The sequence below is a fragment of the Dermacentor variabilis genome, chromosome 6 (assembly GCF_050947875.1).
Source record: "Dermacentor variabilis isolate Ectoservices chromosome 6, ASM5094787v1, whole genome shotgun sequence".
Lineage (NCBI taxonomy): Eukaryota > Metazoa > Arthropoda > Arachnida > Ixodida > Ixodidae > Dermacentor > Dermacentor variabilis.
In genome coordinates, this window is record NC_134573.1 from 138,793,826 (window position 1) to 138,820,259 (window position 26,434).

A 26,434-nucleotide genomic window follows, 5' to 3' on the forward strand; every position below is an offset into this window, starting at 1 on the left:
TCCCTTCTCCCTTGAAAGAAAGAAATAAAACAAAAAGAGAAAGAAAGAAATGAAAAGAAGAGAAAGAAAGAAAGGGGGTCGTATCAGCTGGTAGGAAATATCTGTCGAGCCGTTCGCGCTTTTGATCGACCGCTATACGTCGACGTACTTTTGCGATCACGCGCTGCCGTGTTTACTGCGCAGTGAAACAGTGCCGAGTTGTGCTCGAGCCCCCCCCCCCCCCCCCCCCCCCCCCAGAAACAACTGTCAAAGCAAGAGTCGTCCAAGTACGTGGAGTGCCATAGATGCTGTTGCATGGTGTCTGGTTAGCCCCTGTACGGGGTAAAAGCCGTGAAAACGTGGCGACGAGGTCCACTTCATCGTTGCAGCTCCTGTTTCCCCGATGGCTATACCGCGTCCTCTCGCTCGTGCTTATGCGCGTCTTCCTTCGTATAAACACGGGTGTACAAACACCTCTCGGCCGGTCTCGGCGCAGTGGCGCTCGCATTTTGCCGGCAGATTAATCTAGGGTCTTCATTATATCCTCTCTTGCAGGCCTTGCACTCTCTATGCATATGTTGACTACGCGCCTTTACGTATACGTGGCTGTATAAATAGGGTTGGCAAAACCTAGCTCCACCACAATAAAACGCTTTCCGAGGAAGAAGCTAAAAGCAAACTCGGTGAACCAAGAAGCCGACTTGTGCTCAACATAATGGGACCTGCTCACTGACCCGTGACCAGCAGCCACCTACTCTTGAAGAACGTCCCCTTCATACTCTAAAATAGTTTTCGAGGGGCTGGTAACATTGTCGACCAGCGGTTACAGCGTTTATATCCCGTGTAAATGGCTTTGTACGTTGTGCGTAATCTTCGCTTTGAAGTAGCGATGTATGCGCACACAAGTATTAAATACTCAATACTGAGTACTTACTAGAAGCACTAAGCGTTGCGCTGAAACTCTGTTCCCTATTACACTAATGTTCTGGCCGGTATAACGCTACAAAACCGTCATGGGGAAATTAAACAATATGGCAGGTTTACCACGCTCTACTACCCATTATCTGCATAATGTGACAATCGTTATAGCGCGAGCAATAAGAGATCCGTGGCCTGGGGAACCGCGTTCTTGTACCGTGTTATTCGGCTTTTACCGGGTGTACGAACATTTCTAATAACCTCCCGGGTCGATTAGGGAGCATTCACGTGACGTCTCCGTATGCCATTTTGTAGTCTTATTCACCGCATCCACTGTGCCGCTGAAGATATGCAGATCTGGTTTATGCGCAGCTTTTTCAGCGTGCTTTCTGTGGAGGAATATGGCGACCTCTATGACGTTCGTGCGTACCTATAGTAATCGAATAACGATATTCGATTGGTATTCTATCATTAGGATATTCGCACGGACCCGAAAGCTTAGGAAAATATAAGGAAGCCGTCGTGACTGGTGGACAAGAAAACGCTCATTTTAACGTTAAACTAGCAAAAGCAGTGGTGTGGATTAGATAATTAATGACAATAGAAATTATTCTAGGTGAGAGAAGCAAAAAAATGGAGTCGAGTGGGCCATGTGATTCATACAACAGAAAATCGCCGACGCACTTGAACAGCAGATTTGATGCCGTGAAACGCAGCATAGGGTGGAATACAATTAGATGAAGAAACTAGATTAGTTTTTTAGCCTAGAGGGTGAGTTCTGTTTGTTCAAGTCGGGGTTGATTGACGATCTGTGGGAGAGGCCTCTCTCCTGCTTTGTTGAATTTCAGTTGGCTGATTGTAACGGATATTATACGGAAAGATATCAGTGACATGTCGTACATTAGCATCGACGGCGCAGTATCGCAGCGTCGAGATGAATCACCGACGCCGTATGCTAATTCCTGCGCTGTTTTTTTCCGCACCCCGATCGTCGATCTCCACTCGAGCGATACGAATTTCGCGCGGCCTCATCGCTGAGGCCATCAGCTGGCTTGCGGCTGCCACCACCACAGCCGCGGCGGCGTTGCTCAGGCGACGACGTCACGCGTGACGCAAGTGAGACTGGGTCAGGTGACGAGGGAAGCCCCCCTCTTTGCTACAGTTGAGAGCGAGAAGGTGATGGAGAAAGGTTGAAGCGAAGATGGGGAGGAATTGAGAAAGGGACGGAGCGATGGTGCGGTTCTCTTCGCTCTTTTTGTTTCTCTTCGGCTCTTTCCTGTTTTCTCCCTCTCTCTCTTCCTCCACAGCGGCCCGCTTCCAACCCGCGCGGACCAGTCAGTCTCAGCTGTGAGGAGTCGCGTCGTGGACGGCGCGCTGAACTGAGCGCTTTGCACTGCGGCTGCTGCGCGCGCTTTCTGCGCGGCTGTGCTGGGAACGTCGCAGTGCGTGTGCGTGCGTGGCCACCTGGCTTTTCGAGCGTTGTCGCCTTTGCCGTTAAGCGCACCCGCGTGTTGAATGTATCGTTTCTTCGTGCTGCGCCTATTTGTTTGTTTGTTAATGACGGTGGTGCTTGGCGGAGCTGTCATCGCTTACCTGTGACATCGACGTTTCCTCCTCTGTGGATCTGATTCCAGTGATCGCATCGGGGAAGCGAGAGTGTGTGCTGCTGCTGCCACTGGGGATCGCGCTCCCCGACCTGCCTGTGTGTGTGGCTCATCACAACTGTGCGAGGTCAGTGTCTCCGTTGTTGTTGTGGAAGTGACCGCCGCCGACGGAGCCGAGCGGGAGGATATCGTCGGCTGCACTGAGACTGTGACTGCCGCAGTGACTTCCGTCGCACAGTCCGCACTGCTTACCTTCGGCAGTTCACGACAGGTGAGTTGGACCTGCACCGTCGTTCAGCTTTTCACTGTCTCTTCCGTGTGTGTGTGTGTGTGTGTGTGTGTTTGTGTGTGTGTGTGATTGTTTTCTTGGAGAACTTGAGAGCGAGGGTTGCGGGGACTCGGTGTATTGCGCACCTCTGGGACGATTAGACATCTGACAGTCAAGAAGCGAGCGACTAGGGCTTCAGCCGCTGACGTCAGACGTCATTTGAGATTGCCGCTGACGAATCCCCCCCCCCCCCCCCTACCTCGTCGTGAGCTCCTATGCGAGCCCAATGCAAATGCACGCTTCGTCTGCGCTCTCACGACGACGCACGTTCCTCGCGAAAGCGATCAACTGCCGAGTCCCACGTCATTACCGATTTGCGCGGTGTCACGGTCAACTCGTTGAACGACTGCTGCATGGAATGCAGGTTAACCTAGAATTAATGTCAAGCGCACGTAAACGTTCTCTAAGTTCACTGCGAGACTCGGGAACACGATCCGCGCGTAAACGAAGCTTGAGCCGCAACTGCACCAGTATTCTTACTTGCCGGGCAGAAATGCTTCGTTGCATCGATAACTCCGCAGCTTCATTGAAGACCGAATAAGTGAGCTGATATGTGAACGCTAGCCAGCGGGACACTGTGTTGTAGCGCTCGACAGCGAAACGTGCTTAGATTATAGCAGAGTTCCTTCGGGTGCGACCATCAGGTCACCAAGAAATGCAAACGCTGAGAGTAGGACTCTTTGATGTGCATGCAAAAGGACTCTTGATATGCATTCCGGCAATTCGCGTAGCCGCGGGACTGTTGTAACACCTGCGCGCTGCGGGCGCGTTGCCCTTTTATGCTCGGCGTGGACTTGTTTTCCTCCGATGTCGCCTGTCGCACTCCGCGCGCGTATTTTTTTTTTTCCTTTTTTGCGGGTCGCAGGGTATAGAAGGACCGCTCAGTTTTGACGGGCAAAGCGTTTCATATCGGTGTGTTGCAACCACGCTTCGTGAAAAACGTGCGACGCTCGCTGGTGTCAACAAAGTGGGAATCGGTAAATCATGTGGCGAAATCTCGCACTATCGAATCGGGCGCGAGGTTGAACTGGCGGACATTACGAAATCCCTGCTGCGATTTCTCGAAATATGCGTGGTTGGCCTAGTTCCGAAGAGAATAAATCGGGGCGTATGAATAAATTACGCATCTGCGGCAGCAAGGGGACCACATTTTACCTTGTTAAGTCCGAGAAGGTCGCGAAAGACGTAAGAACGATGGCAACGCCGCAGGGTCATGGGAGTTCCCGCACAAGCTTCTTATGACGTCGTGAATTTTGGCAGGTTCCCTATCGGTAAATAAATACGAACAACAACATTCCGTTAGGAAGGAACGGAAGAGTTCCGGGAACTTTTCCTGCGCCAAAAACAGCCGGAATGCCAGAAAATACTTCGAAATCCGTGACCTCACGCAGAGGCTGCGGCGGCGCTTATCTAAATAATTCGTATATTTAGCTTCGCGTTCTCTTCCAATAATAAACCTTCTTTGCCAAACAAATGAATATACAATTGGAAAGGAACACTTCGTCGGGATAAGCTGATTTACTGCTGCTACTCTTTCGTGTCGCTCTAAAACGAAGTAGGCACGTCCATCTGTCGGTTTTACCAAAACACCTCTGCTTTCCTCTCCTTCTCTCTCTTTATTGCTGCGAGCTTTAACCTGGCGTTTAGATAACGCCAGGTAACAAAGAGAGCGCGCGAGAGAGAGAGAGAAAAAAAAATGACCTCACAGGTAACGCATTTGTTCTGCATAGCTCGCTCGCTTAGAGGGACGTGTCACGAAGGCAGCCATAACGCAGTGAACGAACAAACTGCGAGGGCGCTTGCGTCTCGCCGCAGGGTGACCCCTCGCGCGCCGTGTGCGCTGGAAGAACCGGTTTGCTCTCCTTTCCATGCCGGCCCGATCAGCTGAGCTGACCGCTGCAGGGAAAAACTCGAAGGCGTCGTCGTCGAGCGATCGCGGGGAGACGACCGAAGTGGCGGGGGGCGACCGTTGTCGTTCCGCCGCATCAGCAGTTGCGACATGAGGCTGCGACCCCGGACAGTACGGGGGTGGGCACAAACGGCCGAAAATACCGTGTTTGCCCGTGTAAGGCACTCGTCTAAATACACACTTTTACCGTTGTACAGAGTCCCCGCTAAGCCGTTTGGTTTCCAGCGGCGACCGTTTCTTGCCGCGTGTTGCGGTATTTCAGGCCGTGCGTGGGCCTAGTGAAATATACTGGAATTGGAGCGTGCTATACGTGACACGTTCGCGCTTCGACGTGCTCGACAACTTTGCCTGCCTAAACGCAGTCCAAGTGCGTGAGAGTCAAACAACTAAGTTTTGGCTTTCGCTAGTTGGGTGGCAAAGGCTTACGACGAACGCGGTGAAGACGAACTTTCGGTTATTAGGAACAGTTAGTGAATGTTTTGTTGGTTACCTATAACCCAATAAAGAAAATTAACGCTTTATACGAACGGCGAAATCGATTAAGCCGAACTTCCTCAGCCGCTACTGTTGGCTGCTGCTCGGCTCGCCCGGAGGCCCCTATCGGTAGAATTTGGAGTTGCGACTCTGCTGGCAGCGCGCGAAGCAAATGTAGTTTATGTGGACGCAAAACAAGTACGCCAGCGTCGGCGATGACGTTGACACATGCAGCGCTGGCGGCACAGAAGCAACACTTGGAAGGATATCTTCGAAATTCCTCTTCAGTCTGCTAAACGATGGCGAGGATGCTGTGCTCCCCAAGATGCAGCTGCGTGCGTCATGTTCACGCGTGATGCAGCTGCTAAATGTCCTGAATGCTTTCGCGCTTATATATATATATATTGTTATAGCGAAATGAATATCTGGGGGGGGATGTGGGCTCTTCTATTTTTGTCTGCCAATGAGTGTCTATTGTGCCGCGAGCTTTTCGATGGCGTTATCGCCTAAGACTCAGAGGTACGAGCTTGGCGTCGGTTTGACCGCTTGCCTCTTAATATTACCTCCGCGTGCCTCTTTAATATGCACTAGCATTTCCGAAGCCGTGTATTGGCATCCCGATATGGCGTCCTGTAGACGCCGCGTGGTTGCTGACTATATTTTCGTTTCTCGCGACTTTGAGGACGCCGTATTAGGGAGTTTTCCCAGCCCACTCGTTCACTTTGACGTCTTTCTTAATATTCGTTATCGTTTGGTTTGGAAAACATTCACGGTTGATATAGAAAGTACAAGAAGTGAATGGGTAAGCATGCCCGCACTGGCAGCTGCCACCGGACATGAGGGGAGAGAAACGTATAAATTGAAGATAGGAAGTGAAGCAAGGAGGAAACGAATTGATTGAACGGTTAACGGGGTCCTTAACATTTCGGGAGCCAACGCTGCATGTTGGGTTATACCGAGAAATGCCGCTGTGTGGAGGGCTGCGGAATAGTTTTTGACCGCCCGGGGGACTCTACATATAATGCGCGCCTGAGTATTCACGCGAGCGTTTCTCGTATTAGTACGCCGCAGTCGATGCGGCGCTGCGGGTGTGCAAAAGAATATAGAAAAGAAAGAGAAAGAGAGAGGAGGAAGGAAAGAAAGAAAGGCAGGGAGGTTAACTAGACAAGAAAAGAGTAAAGTATGACAACGACAAAGAATAGAGTACAACAGCAGGAAAAGTGTAATATCACTGCAGGTTGCATTTAATCAAAAGAGGGGCATGAATATAATTTTATGAATAGATATTTTAAACAGAAATGAAAAAAAAGAGAAAGAACGTCTGCTTTATGTTTAGTCTTTAGTTTTGCGCATGCGGGAAGTCGCGCGAGCGATGAAAATCGACGCTCTGTAAAGTGTACTGAAATGTTGTGAAATTACCGAGAAAAATTGGAAAAGCGAGAAGGTGTTGACTTTCGGGCGAAGCTGAAGATTTTTATCTGGCTGGACGACATGGCATAAACCAGTAAGGTCAGTGCTACTCGGTAGATGTCCATGCAGGCTAAATGCTTCGTGTAGTTACCCTAATTTCACTCCTCAAGTGCCTACTGAAGCAATCGACGTACTGTGCCAAACATTATGTATTTTGCTACTGCAGGTAATCGCGAAGCTTCCGTCGTTTCGTCAGTTATTTCGCATCAATATAGGCTGCGTTCTTGGAAGTTCTTCCCGGACACATTTAGCCTAGAGAGAGAGAGAGAGAGAGATAAGATAATGCAGAGAAAGCCAGGGAGGTTAACCAGAGGTAGTTCCGGTTGGCTACCCTGCGGATGGGGAAGGGTGAAGGGGGATAAAAAGAGAAACAGAGTGGAAGGGGGAAATAGAAAGAGAGACAGTTAGCCTAAAGTCTATGGGTATTTAAGGTGAACTCGTGAACTATGTTTACGTTGCAGAAACGCTTTCGTTGTAAGCGATGTTGTTTTCGACCAAAGGACGGGGTCACGGGGACGCACGGCTTCTCAGCTTGCACTACTATCCATTGAGAAAATCTCGGGGGCGCACCCATTAATCGCAGCACCTCATCACTTTCGCTGCAGCTCGTTGACAATGCACCACACTGCGACAAAGTACTCAGCCTTCTTCTGCTCGTCTCCGCCATCTGTGCATACTGTAGGCCCGCAGCTAAAGGTTAAAAAAGCGTACAGTGAACCCCACGCTTCTCGGAATCTCTCCAGTTGAACATCACGAACTGACTGTGTTGACGGTATGCCACCTGTACGAATTTGAGAGAAGTACGCTGTCGGAAAGACTATTGTGCTTGAGAAACATACGCGAAGTTGGCTGTCAACTGCGCTTTGTTCTTAATTGGTTAAAACTTCGGCTTCGTGGAATGCTTGCTGGAGAAGCGATCGAATTGCACCCTATATGCGAAAACAGTGAACGAAATTCTTGCTTTGTGTGTGTGTGTGTGACCTAATTATTCCATTCGCGTTGAATTTGCACAGTGCAATGCGTCTCAGTCGTGTAAAAAACTGCAAATTTTTCATAAATAGGTTCCGTCTAACCACACGCTTAATGCGTCGTTGCTAGTTGTGCGGTTTACATTATTCCTATGGACGATTTCGTGCATGATTTAGCCTAACGCGTATCGTGTGGCCTGGCGGACTGATTATTTTTTTAAACGCTCGACCGCTCACTGAACAACTAGGTTATGCGTATATTTAACCAGCATCGTACCGTGCTGCTCTGTGTTTCGGTGCCTTGCGCTAACCGGTAATGATGGTGAACGTCATTCTATAACGCCATAAATGGACCACAGTGATTTCTTGCAGACCCCTCCCCAAATCGTTCCCGGTGTGTTTGTTTGCTGCATAACAAGTTTCGCGGCCATAATTGAGTTAGTAATTACAAAGCAGACGACATTGGTTCGTCTGGGAATCCTCCCCGCTGCGGCATCATTGCGAAGCCATTGGCTTCAGTTTTCTATATGTACGAGTCTAATCATGCGCAGCGAAGTTCAAGTGCGGCTATGGGAGCCGGGCTTTCTGGATATATATATAATGCTCACCACTCCGTTGCGTACTTCATGCATCGATACAGGAGGCATGGAACACTTTCCGTGTAGCCGTGTCCAGGCAACCGTTGTGTAAGGGGTGCTCTACTTGAGAACCTATTCTGATGCGTGCGTGCAACAGATTGCGTTTCCAGGGTGATCGGTTATAGCCCGCAAGGATGCCTTCACGTCTCTCTCACTCTCTCTCTCTCTCTCTCTCTCTCTCTCTTTATTTTTTTTTCCCCAAAGGAGCGTGGTGGCGCATCGTTCGTGATGATTACCCGCTGCGACATTGCAACAGACGCTAGGGCCGAGCTATATGATCAATTCGTAATTCGAGTGCGTGCTTTCTCTGCATCGCACGCTTGCCAATTTAACGTGGGAGTAGAGCGTAGAAGCTATAGGGTGGGGGGCACGTATAGCCGCTCTGGGGGACGTACCCAATGGCAGCACCGGGGTCACAGATGCTTTAGCACAGATGAAATGCTATGATGAAGAGCAGATTGGGTGAGGGAACAAACGCGAGCTAAGGACATCTTAGTTGAAATAAAAAAAAAAAGGAATGGGCATGGGCAGGACATGTAATGAGGAGCGAAGATAACCGATGGTCATTAAGGGTTACGGACTGGATTCCAAGGGAAGGGAAGCGTAGCAGGGGGCGGCAGAAACTTAGGTGGGCGGATGAGATTAAGAAGTTTGCAGAGACAACATGGCCACAATTAGTACAAGACCTGGGTAGTTGGAGAAGTATGGGAGAGGCCTTTGCCCTGCAGTGGGCGTAAACAGGCTGCTGCTGCTGATGATGATGAAGTGCTGTACTTGCAGATGCTCAGACTTTAGAAAAAAAAAATAAAGTTAGTATACTTGGAATATTTTTTGTAGAATTCCCACCTTACCATACCTTACTTTCTTTACTAAGTTTTATTCCCCTTCCGGCGAGTGTGATCCCTGCCCCGTTTATTGGATGGGGGCGAAATGCAAAAACGTTGGTGTAGGTTGTGCGGTAAAGAGCCCCGTGAGGTAAATATTACCCCAGAGTCGGCCTCTGCAACGCCCCTCACAATAATAGAGATACTTTGGTAGTTCAAAAGCCGGATTTTTTTCTTTCTTTTTTTCTGCTAGATATCCCTCGTTAGCTAATCCCCCGTAGTGGGCAAGCGCGAAGGTGTCATAGGGCAGGCAAGCATACTCGACGCTTTCGCATGGTTGCATCACGAGAGCCACGTATAACATTTTCCGGGTTCATAAGACAAGCAAATATTGCTCACCCGCGCTCATGTTTTGTTTAATTATGGGGTTTTACATGCCAAACCCACGATTTGATTATGAGGCACGCCGTAGTGAGGGAACTCCGGAGATTTGGACCACCTGTTCTTTTTTTTTTTTTTTTTTTAGCGAGCAACTAAACCTAAGTACACGGGTGTTTTCGCATTTCGCCCCCCATTGAAATGCGGCCGCCGTGGCCGGGATTCGATCCCGCGACCTCGTGCTTAGCAGCCCTACGCTATAGCCACTAAGCAACCATGGCGGGTATACTCGCTGAATACAAAAAACGACTATATGCTGCCATTAGCTTGGCAAACTATACGTAGCGGGTAAAGCGTTGAAATTATGCAAACGGTACATATCAGCGGCTGCGCGATCGTCAGGCTAAACGCAGCCGGCGCCATCATGTTGCTTCAACCTACCGCACCGTAAAGTAATTTACACCTCCGAGTGTGACCAAGGGTGCGAGTAGGTCTTACTCCCTTTTTTTGGGCGTAAGGGTAACAGAGAGTTTCAGATTAGGGGACGCAAGCGGCTTGCGTATGCAATAACTGTGGCCCACGGTAGTGCGCATGCGCAGACCCCTACGTCCGCGTCTGCGCATGCGCAGTACGGTGGCCCCTAGTTATGGCGCACGGTACCGCTTGCGTTCCCTAATCTAAAACTTTCTTTTAATTCGCACCCTTAAGCCCTCTTTGGAGCATATGGGTGTGCGCTTTTAGGTCGATTTGCAGCCTTATGTGCTCTTACGGGTGTAAATTAGTCTACCGAGCACAGGCAGCACTGACGAGCTATAACGCGGCAGCAGTTAATTGGGCCACAATCGTGGCACAGCAAATAGGACACCGGACTACAGAAACGACACGGACAATCCCGCACTGTACACCGTGAGTGTATAGGGAAGCCCCTTGCCGACTTCTTTGTCGCGCAGATCACGTGTCAGGATCCCCCCGTGATCCAGCGGAGGTTCCCCGTTAGGCCGTTTCCTTCCTCTCTACCTACTTTCCACTTTTCTTTTTAACCGTTCTCATTGGGCGCGTTTTTTTTTTTTTTCTTTTTCCCCGCCCGCTTTCGTACGCGGCGTATACGTTCCTGAACATTTAGCAGCGGTCTTCTTCGTCTCTCGCTAGTTTCAGAGCCCGTCCTTCTTTTGAAGCCACCGGGAGTGCCCGTTTCGTTTGGCTCGCCGAGCACGAAAGACAGCCTTGTTCCGACGGCGTCGCACCTTCCCCGTAAGATGTGGAAGATGAGCACAGCGGCGAAGGGACTGTGAAACGAAGCGATAAATGCGCGTCCTGTGGCGGGATGGGGGTGCTGGTGGCTCTGTGGCCTTTAAGCCGGATAAATATTTCGAGTATGGAGAGTTTTCGGCTAGGGGACGCAAGAACTAGGGGCGACGGTACTGCACATGCGCAGACCCAGACGTAGGGGCCTGCCAATGGGCCTTAATGCCTGCCGATGCCTGCCAGTGGGCCTTATTAATGGTCCCTTAATCTGAAGCTCTCTTATAACTTGCAGCAGCGCAAGGAAGACGATGGACAGGAATCGAAGACAAACCCAACAGGACAAGATGGATAGCAGTTCCGTTCTTTTTTTTTTTTTTTTCAGCGCCCGATTCCCGGTCGATCGCCCACGGAGCGGGTTGCGCCATTGCACCATAGGGAATAAGAACGTGGACCAGAGCGCTCGTCTTGTCCTGTTTCTTTTCGTTTCCCGTCCATCGTCGTCGTTGCGCTGCTTCGAGATATTTATACTCGAGTCGAACCAAACTTCCTCAATTAAGTTGTCGCTACAGTATAAACAACTGCACGAGTGGCTCTTTATTTTCTTTTTAATTTGTACCGTCGCCTTGTCTGTAGCACGCGGTGTCGTTGCGCGTTATGCCAGTGGCGCTCTCGGTGTTCGACTCCTGTCCACGGCAAAGAGCAACCGTCATCGTGTTCGTGCACTGAATTTTTTTTTTTTTTTTTTTTTGTGTGTGTGTGTGTGTGTGTGTGTGTGTGTGTGTGTGTGTGTGTGTGTGTGTGTGTGTGTGTGTGTGTGTGTGTGTGTGTGTGTGTGTGTGTGTGTGTGTGTGTGTGTGTGTGTGTTTGACGTGTCCGTAATGAAGAAAGTTATCCAGATTCAACGCGTGTGTTGGAATCTAGTATGTGAAGCGAGGCGAAGCTTTCGTGAAGCGTTCACCCGCCGTGGTGACTATAAAAGACTGTGGTGCATTGAGCTGCTAAGCACGATCGAGGTCGCGGAATTGAATCGCCGCCGCAGCAACCGCATTTTTGACGTGGGTGGGAAAAAAAAAAAAACAAAAGGCACCCGTGTGCCCTGCATCGGTCGCACGTTTGAGATCCTCAGGTGGTCAAAATCAATCCGTGGATCTTCACAATCCGGTTTATCTCATAATCAGGTAGGGATTTTTGACACAAGCGTTCAGTTAAATGCTATACAACTGAATACTATGCCTACCAATATGTTTATTTTTGTTCTATAAGGCTGTTTGCTTTAGATACTTATTTATCTGGAGGAACGCTGAACGACGGGACATGGAAAGATGACACAAGGGCGCGTATAATAAGCTGTTTTTTTTTATTTCTTAAGGTCCTTAAATTATCGCTTCTCCAAAATAAACTTTAAGAATGCACCCAACGAGCTCAATTTTCAATCATTTCTGCATTTAGAGATGCGTATAAGCCGTGTTTGGATCGCACCGCTGGTACGATCTGTTGGGAACTCGGCGCTGACGCCCGTGGTTGTACCTGGGTCGCAAGCCCCAAGGGTAGCGTTGGCCTGGCGGCCTGGGGTACAACTGGAAGCCTCCGAAGGTCCCGGCGAAGCATGAGTCGACTGGTAACAACAAAACAACTTGTTTATTTTAACATCGCAAAGAGTTGGCGGTCAGGTTTGACCGAAGTAGAGAGACGGGAGAGCACTTCACTCAACAGAAGAAATCGGAGCCCTCCTTCTTGGCGTCCGGGGGCAGCTGTTTTTATACTCTCGCAGTTGAGGGCAAGAAGGAACCCCTCAAAAGACGAGCACGTGAATGTACAATGGGCTAATGGTGACGCACACTGTCGTAGCGCTGCCGTAGCACCATGTCGAGCAGGATCTCGTAGCACCCTGTCGAGCACGATCTCGTAGCACCCTGTTGTAGCGCTGCCGGTCGGGCACAATGGCTGTAATGAGGGGACGATCCCTGCTTTGGCATCGCCTGTTTCGGGCACAATGACTGGAATGAGATCCCTGCTTTGGCATCGCCTGTTTCGGGCACAATGACTGGAATGAGATCCCTGCTTTGGCATCGCCTGTTTCGGGCACAATGACTGGAATGAGATCCCTGCTTTGGCATCGCCTGTTTCGGGCACAATGACTGGAATGAGATCCCTGCTTTGGCATCGCCTGTTTCGGGCACAATGACTGGAATGAGAGGGTGATCCTTTGTGGTCGCATCGCCGCAGTCGCGCCTGGAAACACCTGCCGATGAGTGTTGCGGCGACGACGATCGGGCCAAAATGTCTGCCGCCCCGCCGCAGTCGCGCCGGCAAAACCACGTGTCGCAGGCGAAACGCAACAGACCGCCCCGCCGGGGGAAGGAGATCCCGATGGACAGGGGACTGCATCCGCTGGCCGGAGGGATGTCGCTCGATGATGCTCATAACCGAAGTCGGGCGTCCTTCGACGTTTCTTGAGCGCAGCGCACAGAGAAGGCCTCGTTCTCTCGTTCAGGTTCGCACGGGACACTGCAAAGTGACTTCGGGAGAGTTCACATTTTTGTTCTCGTTCCCGGCAAGCGTTAGAACTACGCTGAAACTCAACCGCTCAGTCAGCAAGCACGGCACAACCCTCACTAAGCCCTGCCAGGCTCTTTCCCCTTTTTATACCACTGCCTAGTTCCTTACAGTAGTCTAGCATCACTCAGAACGCGTCCACAAATTGAAAAATTGCACTAGAAAGCATATCATCACTTTGAAACACTAAACAAAAGCAATATGTTAAAAAAAATCCTGCCTCAGGAAGAAAAACATCAGTAACAAACAATTTTGAGGCTGATTCCTACGTTAGGGGCTTCGACTTAAGCCATCGGCGTTACCGTTGAGACTCCCCTTTTTGTAACGCACCTCAAAGGAATATTGTTGTAAAGCGAGGCTCCAGCGCAGGAGGCGGCCGTTTTTGGGAGAGATGGTCTGCAGCCATTGGAGAGGGCAGTGATCCGTCTCAATGATAAACCTCGAGCCGGCTAGATAGCATGACGATTTCTGAACGGCCCACACGAGACACGCACACTCTTTCTCGGTGGCGCTATACGCCTGCTCACGACTGGTCAGCTTACGACTAGCATACAGGACGGGGTGTTCTACTTCTCCATTTTCCCGTTGGCACAGTACAACGCCCATGCCTCGCTCACTAGCATCGCACTGAACAATGAACCCTTTTGTATAGTCTGGCGATCGTAGCACAGGCTGGCTTGTTAGGGCACTCTTTAGGGCGCTAAAAGCTCTTTCCTTTGTCTCGTCCCAGACGACTGTTTGAGGCTCTGTCTTTCTTAGAGCATCCGTCAGGGGAGCCGCGATATCAGAGTACCTAGGGATGTACCTCTGATAGTAGCCGGCGACACCCAAGAACGACCGAATATCGGTCTTGGTGCGCGGTTGCGGAAAGTCTCGCACAGCGGCCACTTTTATTTCAGAGGGGCGGCGACGACCCTGACCAATCACGTGACCGAGGTAGACAACCTCGGCCTGTGCTAACTGGCACTTAGGAGCCTTGACTGTCAAGCCCGCTTCGCGCAGGCGGGTTAGCACTGCCCGCAAGTGTGCCATATGCTCAGACCAGGATGCGGAGAATATCGCTACGTCGTCTAGATACGGTAAAGCGAATTCTTGCTGTCCCCGCAACACTTTATCCATGAGACTTGAAAAACAGTATGGCGCGTTCTTCAAACCAAAACTCAACACTTTAGGACGGAATGTTCCCATTGGTGAAATGAACGCCGCATACCTACTAGCCTCTTCTGTAAGTGGAACCTGCCAATAACCCCTGACAAGATCTAGGGTGGAAATAAACTGAGCGCTACTAACTTTCTCAAGGCGCTCCTCGATGTTAGGGATCGGATAAATTTGATCCTTAGTGATGGAATTAAGCCTGCGGTAGTCGACGCAAGGACGAGGTTCCTTGCCCGGTACCTCAACTAAAATCAAAGGGGAGGTATAATCACTCTCACCTGCCTCAATAACACCGAGCTGTAGCATTTTCTTTACCTCAGCCTCCATAATATCGCTCTGGCGGGGTGACACCCGATACGCCTTGGATCGTACTGGCTCTGTGGAGGTAAGTTCTATATCATGAGTAAGTACAGAAGTCCTACCAGGCCTCTCAGAGAACAGACCTTGAAACTCTTGTAATAGCTGGTGTAGTTCGGTTTTCTGCTCGGGCGACAGCGGTGCTTTACTGATAAGGTCACTAAGGCACGGACCCAGCGAGCCGGCAACGGCGAGCGGAGACCCGCGCCGAGTAACGGCACCTTCGAGGATGACGTAGGCCCTCGTCGGGGCGCGCGAGCGCCCAACTGCAGGCATGAATAAAGTTTCTCCAATCCAATCCAATAATGACTTGACCGGTGTCTTCCCTGTTCGTCACTGAGCCTAGTCCCGGAAGCTCGACCGGAAGCTCTTCAGGAACGTTTACCATCATGCACACCACTGCTTCCCTTTGTCTATAAGGTTTGAGCAGATTACAGTGGTAAACTTGCTGTGCTTTCCGCTTTCCTGGCAGACTTACCACGTAGTTAACGTCCGACAGTTTCTGAACAATTCGTGCTGGGCCCTCCCACTGCACGTCTAGTTTGTTGTTTAGCGATGTGCGCAATATCATGACCTCATCGCCAACCTCAAAACGACGGGCCCTGGCTGTCCGATCATAATAAACCTTGGCCCTCTGCTGGGCCTTGGTCATTGCTTCACCTGACAACTCCTGTGCCCTTCTTAAGCGTTCGAGGAGCTTAAGTACGTACTCCACCACGACTGGGTCGTCGCCCCTACCTTCCCACGATTCTCGAAGCATGCGAAGCGGAGACCGAAGCGAGCGACCGTACACCAGTTCAGCTGGCGAAAACCCCGTAGCTGCATGCGGCGCGGTCCTTAAAGCAAACATCACCCCAGGCAGACACAGCTCCCAGTCAGTTCGATGTTCAAAACACAAGGCTCTCAACACGCGCTTCATGACGGAGTGGAGCTTCTCAACGGAATTCGACTGTGGGTGGTACACTGAGCTGTGTAACAGCTTTACCCCACACCTTTCGAGAAAAGTTGTCGTCAAAGCGCTAGTAAACACTGTGCCCTGATCTGATTGAATTTCTGCAGGAAAACCAACTCGCGCAAATATGGACAGTAGTGCATTAACTATCTCAACTGAGCTGAGTTCTTTAAGCGGCACTGCTTCAGGGAACTTTGTCGCTGGGCAGATCACAGTCAAAATGTGTCTGTACCCCGTGGCTGTTACCGGCAGAGGTCCCACAGTATCAATAACGAGCCGTCTAAAAGGCTCCGTAATGATAGGTACCAATTTCAACGGCGCCCTCGATTTGTCCCCTGGTTTGCCCACCCGCTGACAAGTGTCACATGTCCTCACGAAATGGTCTGCGTCCCGAAAACACCCTGGCCAATAGTACTCTTGCAAGAGACGGTCCTTAGTTTTCTTAACTCCTAGGTGTCCGGACCACGAACCCCCGTGTGACAAGCGCAACAGATCCTGACGATAGCATTGAGGCACGACCAGCTGATCGAACTCCACTCCTCGGCGGTCTAGATACTTCCGGTACAGGACTCCACCTCTTTCCACAAAACGCGCAGTTTTCCTGGCGATACCTTCTTTGACATTGCAGCGCACGTTTTCCAGGCTGCCATCCTTTTTTTGCTCGGCTATCAAAGCCGACCGGCTGACTTTTAGCAACCTATTAAGTCCGTCGGACGTAGGCGCGATGAGCAAATCAGTAGATAGCTCTTCTAGCTTTCCCGTGTCGGGCGTTTCCTCTCCAGTATCTGGCGCCTTCAACGTTACAGACTCAAGTTTATTCAGTTCGGGCGTGCTCTGAATATCAGCTTGCTGCGCCTCTGACCCTTTTTCGTTGTTTGATAACGTCGGCCCCGCAACTACCGCCTTTGCAGCGAGCTCCCGAACCTTCGATCTGGTTAAGGCCTGAACACTAGCTTCACCAAACAAAAGCCCCTTCTCGCGCAGGAGGTGATCGGACCTGTTTGAAAATAGGTACGGGTACTGGGGTGGCAGCATAGATGACACTGCCGCCTCCGTCTCAAGCGCTCCGAAAGGTCCTTCAATAAGCACCTTTGCTACTGGCAGACACACGCTATGAGCTTCCACGGCTTGCTTGATCCACGCGCACTCGCCCGTGAACATATGGGGTTCTACATAAGACGGGTGAACTACATCCATCGTAGCTGCGGAATCGCGAAGCACTCGGCACTCTTTCCCGTTCACGAGGAGGTCTCGCATGTAAGGCTCGAGAAGCTTCATGTTCTCGTCAGTGCTGCCTATTGAAAAAAACACAACTTTTGGTGTTGTTTCCGGACACTGCGCCGAAAAGTGACCCGGCTTCTGGCACGTATAACAAACGCCCGCTCGCCTCATCTCGAACCGCTTTCTGCGTTCGGCTTCGGCTGCCGCCGTCTCCTTAGGTTCGGTCGCACTGCTTCCACTCGCATCCGCACTACGCGTGTTCCCCTTTAATCTCATGGGTGTGAACTTCGGCCTCTCAAACTTCGAGCCAAATTCACCCTTTTGACCGTCCTTAGCTCCGCGAGCCCGACGCGTCACAACCTCCTCGGCTAGCTCAGCGGCTTTAGCCACCGTACAAACGTCTGGCCTATCCAAGACCCAGTATCGCACGTTCTCCGGTAACCGACTATAAAACTGTTCTAGCCCGAAACACTGCAGAACTTTATCGTGGTCACCAAACGCTTTCTCTTCTTTGAGCCACTCCTGCATGTTCGACATAAGCCTATACGCAAACTCTGTATATGACTCACTTCTGCCTTTCTCATTTTCCCGAAACTTCCGACGGAACGCCTCCGCAGACAGCCGGTACTTTTTTAGCAGACTCGATTTTACTTTGTCGAAATCCTCTGCTTCCTCTCTATCCAAGCGAGCGACTACGTCGGCCGCCTCGCCGGGTAACAAAGTGAGCAAGCGCTGTGGCCACGTTTCCCGAGAGAACCCCTGCTTCTCGCACGTTCGCTCAAAGTTAACCAGGAACAAACCAATGTCCTCTCCAAGCTTAAACGGCCGCATCAGGTCAGTCATTTTGAACAATACTCGTTCTCCTGCACCGTGTGCCTGACTTCCATTACGAGCGCGTTCCATCTCTACCTCAAGACGCTTCATTTCCAAAGCGTGTTGACGGTCACGCTCTTCTTTTTCTTTCTGCTCTTTAAGTTCGCGCTCCTGTTTCTCTTTTTGCTCTTTAAGTTCGCGCTCCTGTTTCTCTTTTTGCTCTTTAAGTTCGCGCTCCTGTCTTTTTGACCTCTCCTCAATAGTCTCAAGGCATTCCGACAGCTCGTCATCCTCAGCCTCTAACTCAAGAATAGCCTTTAGCAGTTCTGGTTTTCTGAGTTTGTCCGAGACATCCAGACCCAACTCTCTTGCAAGCTCCAACAATTTCGGTTTGCGCAACGACTTCAAATCCATGGCTGCTCTGAATGCTGCTTTCTCTACTGCTTACTATTGTCTTGCCGCAAACTAACCCGGCAGCAACGACAACCACAATTACCAGCTCTGTTTCTGACACTAACAAAAGCCTGGCAAAGCTCAGAAGAAGAAAGTCCCGCACTCACCAAACTTCGCAGGCAGGAATTCCGCGCAGTCGTTCCGCTGCAGGCAACCAGTCGTCACACAGGGCTCGTTGCACTGCTCCCGGATCGTCGTTGAGCTGCTCAGCATACCGTCAACTGCATCTCTTCGCTGCTGGCCTCCGTTGTCGCGATCTCACCGCTGGCAGACAGTTTTTTGAAGTCGGAGGCGATCCCACCGCTGCCACCAGATGTTTGGATCGCACCGCTGGTACGATCTGTTGGGAACTCGGCGCTGACGCCCGTGGTTGTACCTGGGTCGCAAGCCCCAAGGGTAGCGTTGGCCTGGCGGCCTGGGGTACAACTGGAAGCCTCCGAAGGTCCCGGCGAAGCATGAGTCGACTGGTAACAACAAAACAACTTGTTTATTTTAACATCGCAAAGAGTTGGCGGTCAGGTTTGACCGAAGTAGAGAGACGGGAGAGCACTTCACTCAACAGAAGAAATCGGAGCCCTCCTTCTTGGCGTCCGGGGGCAGCTGTTTTTATACTCTCGCAGTTGAGGGCAAGAAGGAACCCCTCAAAAGACGAGCACGTGAATGTACAATGGGCTAATGGTGACGCACACTGTCGTAGCGCTGCCGTAGCACCATGTCGAGCAGGATCTCGTAGCACCCTGTCGAGCACGATCTCGTAGCACCCTGTTGTAGCGCTGCCGGTCGGGCACAATGGCTGTAATGAGGGGACGATCCCTGCTTTGGCATCGCCTGTTTCGGGCACAATGACTGGAATGAGATCCCTGCTTTGGCATCGCCTGTTTCGGGCACAATGACTGGAATGAGATCCCTGCTTTGGCATCGCCTGTTTCGGGCACAATGACTGGAATGAGATCCCTGCTTTGGCATCGCCTGTTTCGGGCACAATGACTGGAATGAGATCCCTGCTTTGGCATCGCCTGTTTCGGGCACAATGACTGGAATGAGAGGGTGATCCTTTGTGGTCGCATCGCCGCAGTCGCGCCTGGAAACACCTGCCGATGAGTGTTGCGGCGACGACGATCGGGCCAAAATGTCTGCCGCCCCGCCGCAGTCGCGCCGGCAAAACCACGTGTCGCAGGCGAAACGCAACAGCCGACATGATTTTGCAGAAGTTTTATGCCGTGATTTCTGGTTTGGTTACGCCGAACAAAATGTGTTTTCACATTGTGGGTCCTGGAGACTGTGGTTCCCGTGCTTATCAGGCGAGAAACCGGAAACTAGTGCCTCCCATTAATTCAAAGTACATTACAGGGCTGTATCTGAAACATAGCCTGAGGTGGCTTGTGAAAGCAGTATATGGCGACGCAAAATATCTAATAAGTTCGGACAATACACGAAGCTTGTTAAGTCATCATAAATACAGGTAACAGTACAGGTTATGAAAGCGCGCACGTCAGGTAAAAGCGTATAGTTAACAAGAGAGGAAGCCGTTTAAGTACTTTACAAGGAGATGCGTAATAACCACCAGGAAAGTAATCGACGAGTTGTGAAATAGCGGTAACGAGCGAGGAAACCTAGCGAATAAGAATTTAGATCAAGAACATTGAAGGGGGCCGCTCTCAAAGCGATATTATTTATTATACGGAACAGCGTTATACCCCTGACACACGAGCAAAACTAAAGTCCTTTCCAGTAAACCCCTTTTGCTACTCTGAAGGACCCTTTGCAGAAAGGAGTTGCGCCGATGACACACGGCACCGCACTGAACTTCTTTAGGTAGTTCCTCAGATGAACGCCGCAAGAAAAATAGCGCTGGCTGTTAAAGCCACAAGAGAGAAAACATTCTTAAAAAGCTGCGTATTTAATTACACTTAGCTACTGTTGAACCTAAAAATATATTTTTTTCATTGTTGATGGCTAATAATGCTTATAGTCGTTTATTTTATTCGCGTTCTTGTGTTGTTAGCAGCCATTTAACTTGGTCCAGCAACTATGTGCAGCCGGTGTTTTGCTGTGCGTGCTGTTTATTCTGGTGATGCCCACGTTTCTGTCGTCCTTTTTCACGTCTTTGTCGTCCCTTCCTTTGTGCGCGCAGGCGTAACGCGTTTTATTCAATGTGTTATTCCAACAAGTGTGGTTTCTTCTCGGTATTTCCTGCGGGCGCTGATTGTGCAGTCTTCATCTCGCGACGTGAACACACCACATGCACGCAGCAAACGACGACGACACTGCCGGAATTCAACATGGCTGCACTAGCGACGTTATGCGAGCGTTTGAGAGTATAGCTAGAGAAAATCTTCACTATTCGACAAACTGTATTACCGCTAATAATTAAAACATTTTCGCAAGGTCAAAAAAAATACCTATCGGCACCGTAGTTGTGTGGCAGGTTTCCTTCTATTGACGAGTTGTACATTCTGTGTGCGAGAGTAACTCATTTTTCCGCTCGAAAAGTAGTTGCGCGATCTCCTTTCCCGAAAAGGTACTTTGCCGTAAAGGAGATACTCCTTTGTCGTGTGTCACTGCACTTGAACGCCTTTCCGGTAGATGTCCCCTTACCTAAAGGACTTTAGAGTGCCCGTGTGTCAGGGGTATTAAGCGTACAGGTCACGACAGTAACCTACAGAAACTACGATTTTTTTTTTTTTTTTTGTCTCATTGAGACTGTATTTAGGAAAGACCTGGGCCCTGGAGAAGCAGTGAGTGAACGGAACTCCGACGTATTTGTCGCGCCAGGCCACGCTTTCTTTTTTTTTACGAAAACGGGAACAAGACGCGACCGACAACGAACCGGGCGGTATTTGTTTTCTTTACTGTCCCTTTTTTTTATTCCTATTTGTTTTTCGTTTCTTCTCGTTTTATCTTTCTTAAAACGTTTTCCTCTCCCCCCTTTCCACACGCTAAGCTGCGTGCTCCGAAGCAGGAAAGAGAGAGGAAGTGTCTTTTTTTTTTTTTTTTCCTTTTCTGTTGCACGTCGCCACGCGGTCGGCGGGTTTCCTCTGTCGCGGTTGCCGCTGCGCGGGCGCAGATTTTTCTCCGTCCTGTCGCAAGAACCGCGTCAATGCGCTGTTGGGACGAAAGCTGCGGAAGAATACGCACTTCCACATCTGGCAGCTATCTAGCGTTGTAAGTAGTGCCCGCTTTTAGATAAAGAAAAAAGAATTTAGTGAATTATGAACTGAGAGGGAGGGACATTTTATTGTACTGTGGGTTGGAAGCGAACGCGTTAGAGAATAGATGTATAATAATTATGATGATGTATATTAGCGTTGGTATCGCAGCTGGAGGGGAGGAAAAAGAAGGGTAAAAGAAAGGTCACGACACGTCAGTGATTTTTTCTGACGATATCTTTACACCAACAGCTAAGCTCGACCTGGTCGTTGCAATTTCAGCCTCGTGGGTGTGTTCCGTTTCGACCCTGCGTCGGCGGATTCCGTTAGGCCAGCTGCTACGTCAGTACGTAGTCCGTCACTGCAGTAAGAATTCTGGGAGCCACCGTTGAACTCCGCGTCAAGAGTAGGCGCCATCAGTGCAGGTATGTAGACGCAGTAACACTTGGATTAGCTTGAGCAGGTGAGATGATGATGTGTGATCACTTGTTTCAAAGGAAATGTCCTTAGAAGTCATCATCGTCATCAGCATCATCATCACCCGAGTATGTGTCTCCGGCATTTATGGTATTCCGGAAACAACTAATACCTGCACAGGAGTGAGAAGGAGAGAAGAACGGAAAGGCAAGGAGAGTAACCAGACGCACGTCCGGTTTGCTACCCCGCACCGGGGGAAGGATGTTGGGATGGAGAGAGAGAGAGAGAGCGAGCACAGTTTCGCGCACCGTTAAAAGTTCGCACGGAGTCTGCGCACGGTGGCCAAGGCCTGTTCACTCGAGGTATCTCAACAGCGCACGGACACCAGAAACAATAGCTGCACGGACAGCCTGAAACCCCCTAATACCTCATACACGCTCTCCAGTATAGGGGCTCGGCTCGCCCGGCGGTGCGTGAATTGTCGCGTGACGACGACGGCGAGGACGAGTTGGCGAGGGCATGTACCGTCCTCCGACGTGGCACGCGGCGACACCGCGGTTGCTGGCCCCGCGTGACCCTGCTCCAGTTGGGGGGGCGGAGCGGCACGCGCGGCCCGCTTCGGGATTTTGCCGGCTCGTGACCGCGACCGACGACGGCGACGCGAGGTTGAACCTTCTTCTCTCGCGTCTCCCGTCGCCCGTGTCATCCGTCCGCGACTGCGACTCGGTGGCGACGACTATAATATAATATTTGGGGTTTTACGTGCCAAAACCACTTTCTGATTATGAGGCACGCCGTAGTGGAGGACTCCGGAAATTTTGATTACCTGGGGTTCTTTAACGTGCGCCTAAATCTAAGCACACGGGTGTTTTCGCATTTCGCCCCCATCGAAATGCGGCCGCCGTGGCCGGGATTCGATCCCGCGACCTCGTGCTCAGGGCGATGAGAAGCGTGGCGAGTGAGTCGGCAGGTTTCGGGCATCTGCGGAGAAGGGACTCCGCGGAGGCCGCTTGTTTGTCGGGAAGACGCCGCGCGCGATGTCGGCAGACGTTGGCTCATCTGTACCCGAATCGGCGAAATGGGTGCGGCAAGCGCGTTCGAGGATGTGGGAAGAACGAAAGTGCGTCGTCGAGAACTCGCCAGTGACTACGTAGTTGCGGAATTCGCGCGCGTGCGGATGTGGCACCAACCTGTACAACACGTGTCGATTTGAGAAAGAGAGAGAGAGATGAGGTTAGGCAGAAAAAATAAAGCACGGTTGGCTACCCTGCACGGGCGAAAACGACTAAGGAATAGGAGGGGAGAAAGACACAAGAAGGGAATCGGAAATCGGGGGGGGGGGGGCGCACAAAATTCTGCGGCGACGCACAATACAGTCTCGCGCAGGACCCGTAAATAACCGCAAGCTAACTAACGCCCTATAGCTGCCCTTGGCAGCTACGTCCGTTGTGACCGCTGCCCTGACTGCATTTTGTTTCTCAAAGCGGCTGGCTGTTCGGCGTTCGTTTGAATGCCGCGCCGTTCCTCCCAGGATACAAGTAGGGTATTGGGGAAACACTATATAGGTGACGCTAGGGCTCGAGTGGCGAGGAAGCCAAACTTTACTTGCGGTCGCTGCATACGCGAGCCGCTTGCATATCTCCTTGTCTAACTGTATCCCTGTTGTTCGCGTGACAGAGAGGCGAGTGAAGGAGAGAAAAATAAATATTCGAAGAGGAAGGATGACTCGGTCTGCTGTTTATGGTCGTGCGCATATACGGGCGAAAGACAAGGCTAGATGAAGCGAAACCAGGACGATGCAGGTCGACAACAGGAAATGGAAGGAAAGTGTGACACAGTGTCGAGGGGCGCTGCGAGGACACATCAATCAGTGCGACTGTTAATGCGGCGCGTTTATGTCTCTCACTTGAAGTGTTGTCTTCCATGTGTCTTTGATACACCGCGTATCTTTCTTTAGCTTTTTTTGTTCATATATTGTCCGTTCGGTGCGCGCGAATCCGCCCCTGGATCTCTGCTTCGCGTTGCGCGCGAAGTCGTTTGTTTTTGTTTCCCGGAATCTGGCCGCTCCCGTTGATTATTCGACCCGCGTATATAGAATATCCTCCAACCGCCGTCTTGGTTTCCGTTATTATTTCGGAGAAGAAAAAGAAGAAAGAAAAAGAAACGGAAGGAATATTTCCCAGAGTTTCCGATAGCGACGCTCGAGCTCACGTCGAGCTGTTGTGTGTAGTCTCCCTTTCCTGCCTGCATAGTCGTTCTGAATGGTACAGCGCCGACCCTTGCGCGCCTTTCTGAATTATCATTTCTGCAGTGTCGTCGAGGCTTATGTAAAATTACTCACGTGTTCCTCTTGGAAGTTCTTGCAAGTGGTTTGAGGACACAAACTCATGCTCCATTCCTGATCAGCATGACCGAAGCTACACACACAGTAAAATTATTTACGCTTTTTTTAACTTTTAATGGTGTGAATTATTTTACGGTGTATTCGTTGTCGGGGGTGCTCTCGTGTGCGCACGAGAACATCGTCCTGTTTAGGAGGAGTTTTTTTTTTTTTTTTACGCTGCAAGTGGGTTGTTATCTCGCTGATGTACGTTGCACGTGCATATATTGTCGGCGTAAGTTGAAACGTCAGCAATTACGTAACGCTAACTCCAATGCGTTGTTCCTTCTCCAGGTTCACCTGCGTTTGTAACAGCGGCCTAATTCAGACTCCTGTAACGTCGACAATTTGAAATGATCATCTTTAAAACGCAGGTTCCAGGTCCATCTCGCGCCGAACTTCCTTGTCATTACGCGTAACGGGCGATCTGATCAGTTATTTCACGTTCGCATTTCAGTTTATGCTGATGGTATGCACGCGTACGTGAAATCTTTCGCGAAAAGTTTTGGTGCCGTTGGATGCGGGGCCACATCCCGTACCCTTGCGCTGCGCAGTGAACGGGTTCCGGATAAAACTTTCATCACTCCAATAGCCTTGGGAGGCTGAGGAGGACAGATAAAGTGTTCTATGACTGAACAACAGCAACTACAGCAACAAAAATGCACTGCTTCATCCGCATAATCGGAACATCGCAGTGACAATTAATACCTCCCTCACTGCTGAGCTCTGAGCATCATCAGGCGGAGCTTCAGGAACTCTGGAGCGAACCTCGGTTTCGAGTTTTAACGTCCGATTAGGCGTTAATTAATTGGTTCTGTATACCATCGCCTAACCAAAGGAGAATGCGACCGCTCCGAATAGCCCGCGCACGTGGAGCGAGCGAGCGAGCTCTCGTGGGAGAAAATCGTGCGCGTGGGGGCAGCACCACCGCTCGGTTCTGTATTAGTTCTGTGCATGGACGCCGCCCTCCTGCGCTTCTCGTTCGTTCCGTGCTATTGCGGCCAGCACTTCCGGCATCGGTCTGTCGCGCGGCCGCGATTCATTACACGCCGCGGTTGCTGCACACCGGCCAGTACGCGTTCGTTTCTCTGATCGCAGAACGCTGACCCTATACCCATTTGTTCACTGCACGGTCTTGATTAGTGTCCTTGCGTTATTTCTTTCTGTGATATTTTTTGCACCTTTGAATTTATGCTCAGATTGTGTTTTTTTTTTATTCTGTACGTTTGCGGGGTCACTGATCTCATGTGAAGCCAGGGGGTTTGTTTTATGTAAACTATAGTTTGTTCTTTTCAAGCTCAACAGCTGTTAAAAAGTTTTGCTTGTTTCGTTATCTTCAATTCATTATTTGTAGACCTGTCAGGAAGTGTTTCCTTTTGCATGTGTTAACCTTCCTGCCTTTCTCTGATTAGCATATCTCTCTCTCTGCATGTGTGAGTAGTTCTGCCATATTATTTTACGTTGTTTTAGGTGCGCTTTTTGACGTTACTGGGGCACATACCTAGTTAAGCCATTTCTTTTTGCATTTTTGGTCCGTGCTCCTGACATTGTGTACACAATGTTTAATATGTCTAGAGAAGATTTTATTTTATTGTATTTGTTCTGTACTCCTTCTCACACGTCGTTTGTAGCACTGTGGATGCTCCAGGACCCTTTTATCCAATAGGAAAGCCGAATGCCCGTCGAGATGTGTTCGTTCGCGCTGCGTCGTCAGCCCACGGCTCCTGAATTTGCGGTATCCGGCGCGCATGCACAAAGTCCTAACATGCCACATGGTGCCGTAACGTATCATGTACCAAGCAAGGACAAAACTCTATAATCGTTGCCATAAATCATACAGTTGCGCCATGAACTATATTGCGCTGCGCAAGGTTGTTGCCTGTGTACGCCATCAGACCTTCGGCAGCGCTGCAAACGACTTGTGAGATGGTATAGAGTTCGTAATTTGCCGGGGAGACTTCTGCGTATCTGCTTCTATGAACCCGCAAAGACAGCAATTACCACGGCCACGGCAGATGAGAAGTACAACAAAGGAGTTTGGCCCGCTTTGGGAATCCGGATCTCAGCATGCGTACAGGCCGTGAGACAGCGACGTTACTGCGCTTCCCTTTCCTCCTGCGTGTCTGCTCTATTTGATTGTCCTTTCTTCGTGCGTGCGTGCGTGCGTGCGTGTGTGTGTGTGTGTGTGTGTGTGTGTGTGTGTGTGTGTGTGTGTGTGTGTGTGTGTGTGTGTGTGTGTGTGTGTG

The 26,434-nt window shown here is 50.4% G+C and overlaps 2 protein-coding genes across 4 annotated transcripts in view; both read left to right on the forward strand.

The window, feature by feature from the left end:
• Positions 1 to 26,434, forward strand: part of LOC142585313 (solute carrier organic anion transporter family member 74D-like) — a 572,676-nt gene that overhangs the window by 120,463 nt on the left and 425,779 nt on the right. The window lies entirely within an intron of this gene.
• Positions 1 to 26,434, forward strand: part of Oatp30B (Organic anion transporting polypeptide 30B) — a 260,297-nt gene that overhangs the window by 65,505 nt on the left and 168,358 nt on the right. For 2 of the 3 annotated variants that reach the window (XM_075695979.1, XM_075695977.1), the window contains exon 2: positions 2,532 to 2,772. The exons of the other annotated variant lie outside the window; for it this stretch is intronic. The gene's annotated coding sequence lies outside the window, so the exon portion shown is untranslated. The remainder of the gene's footprint in view (positions 1 to 2,531; positions 2,773 to 26,434) is intronic. 3 annotated transcript variants of the gene reach the window in all.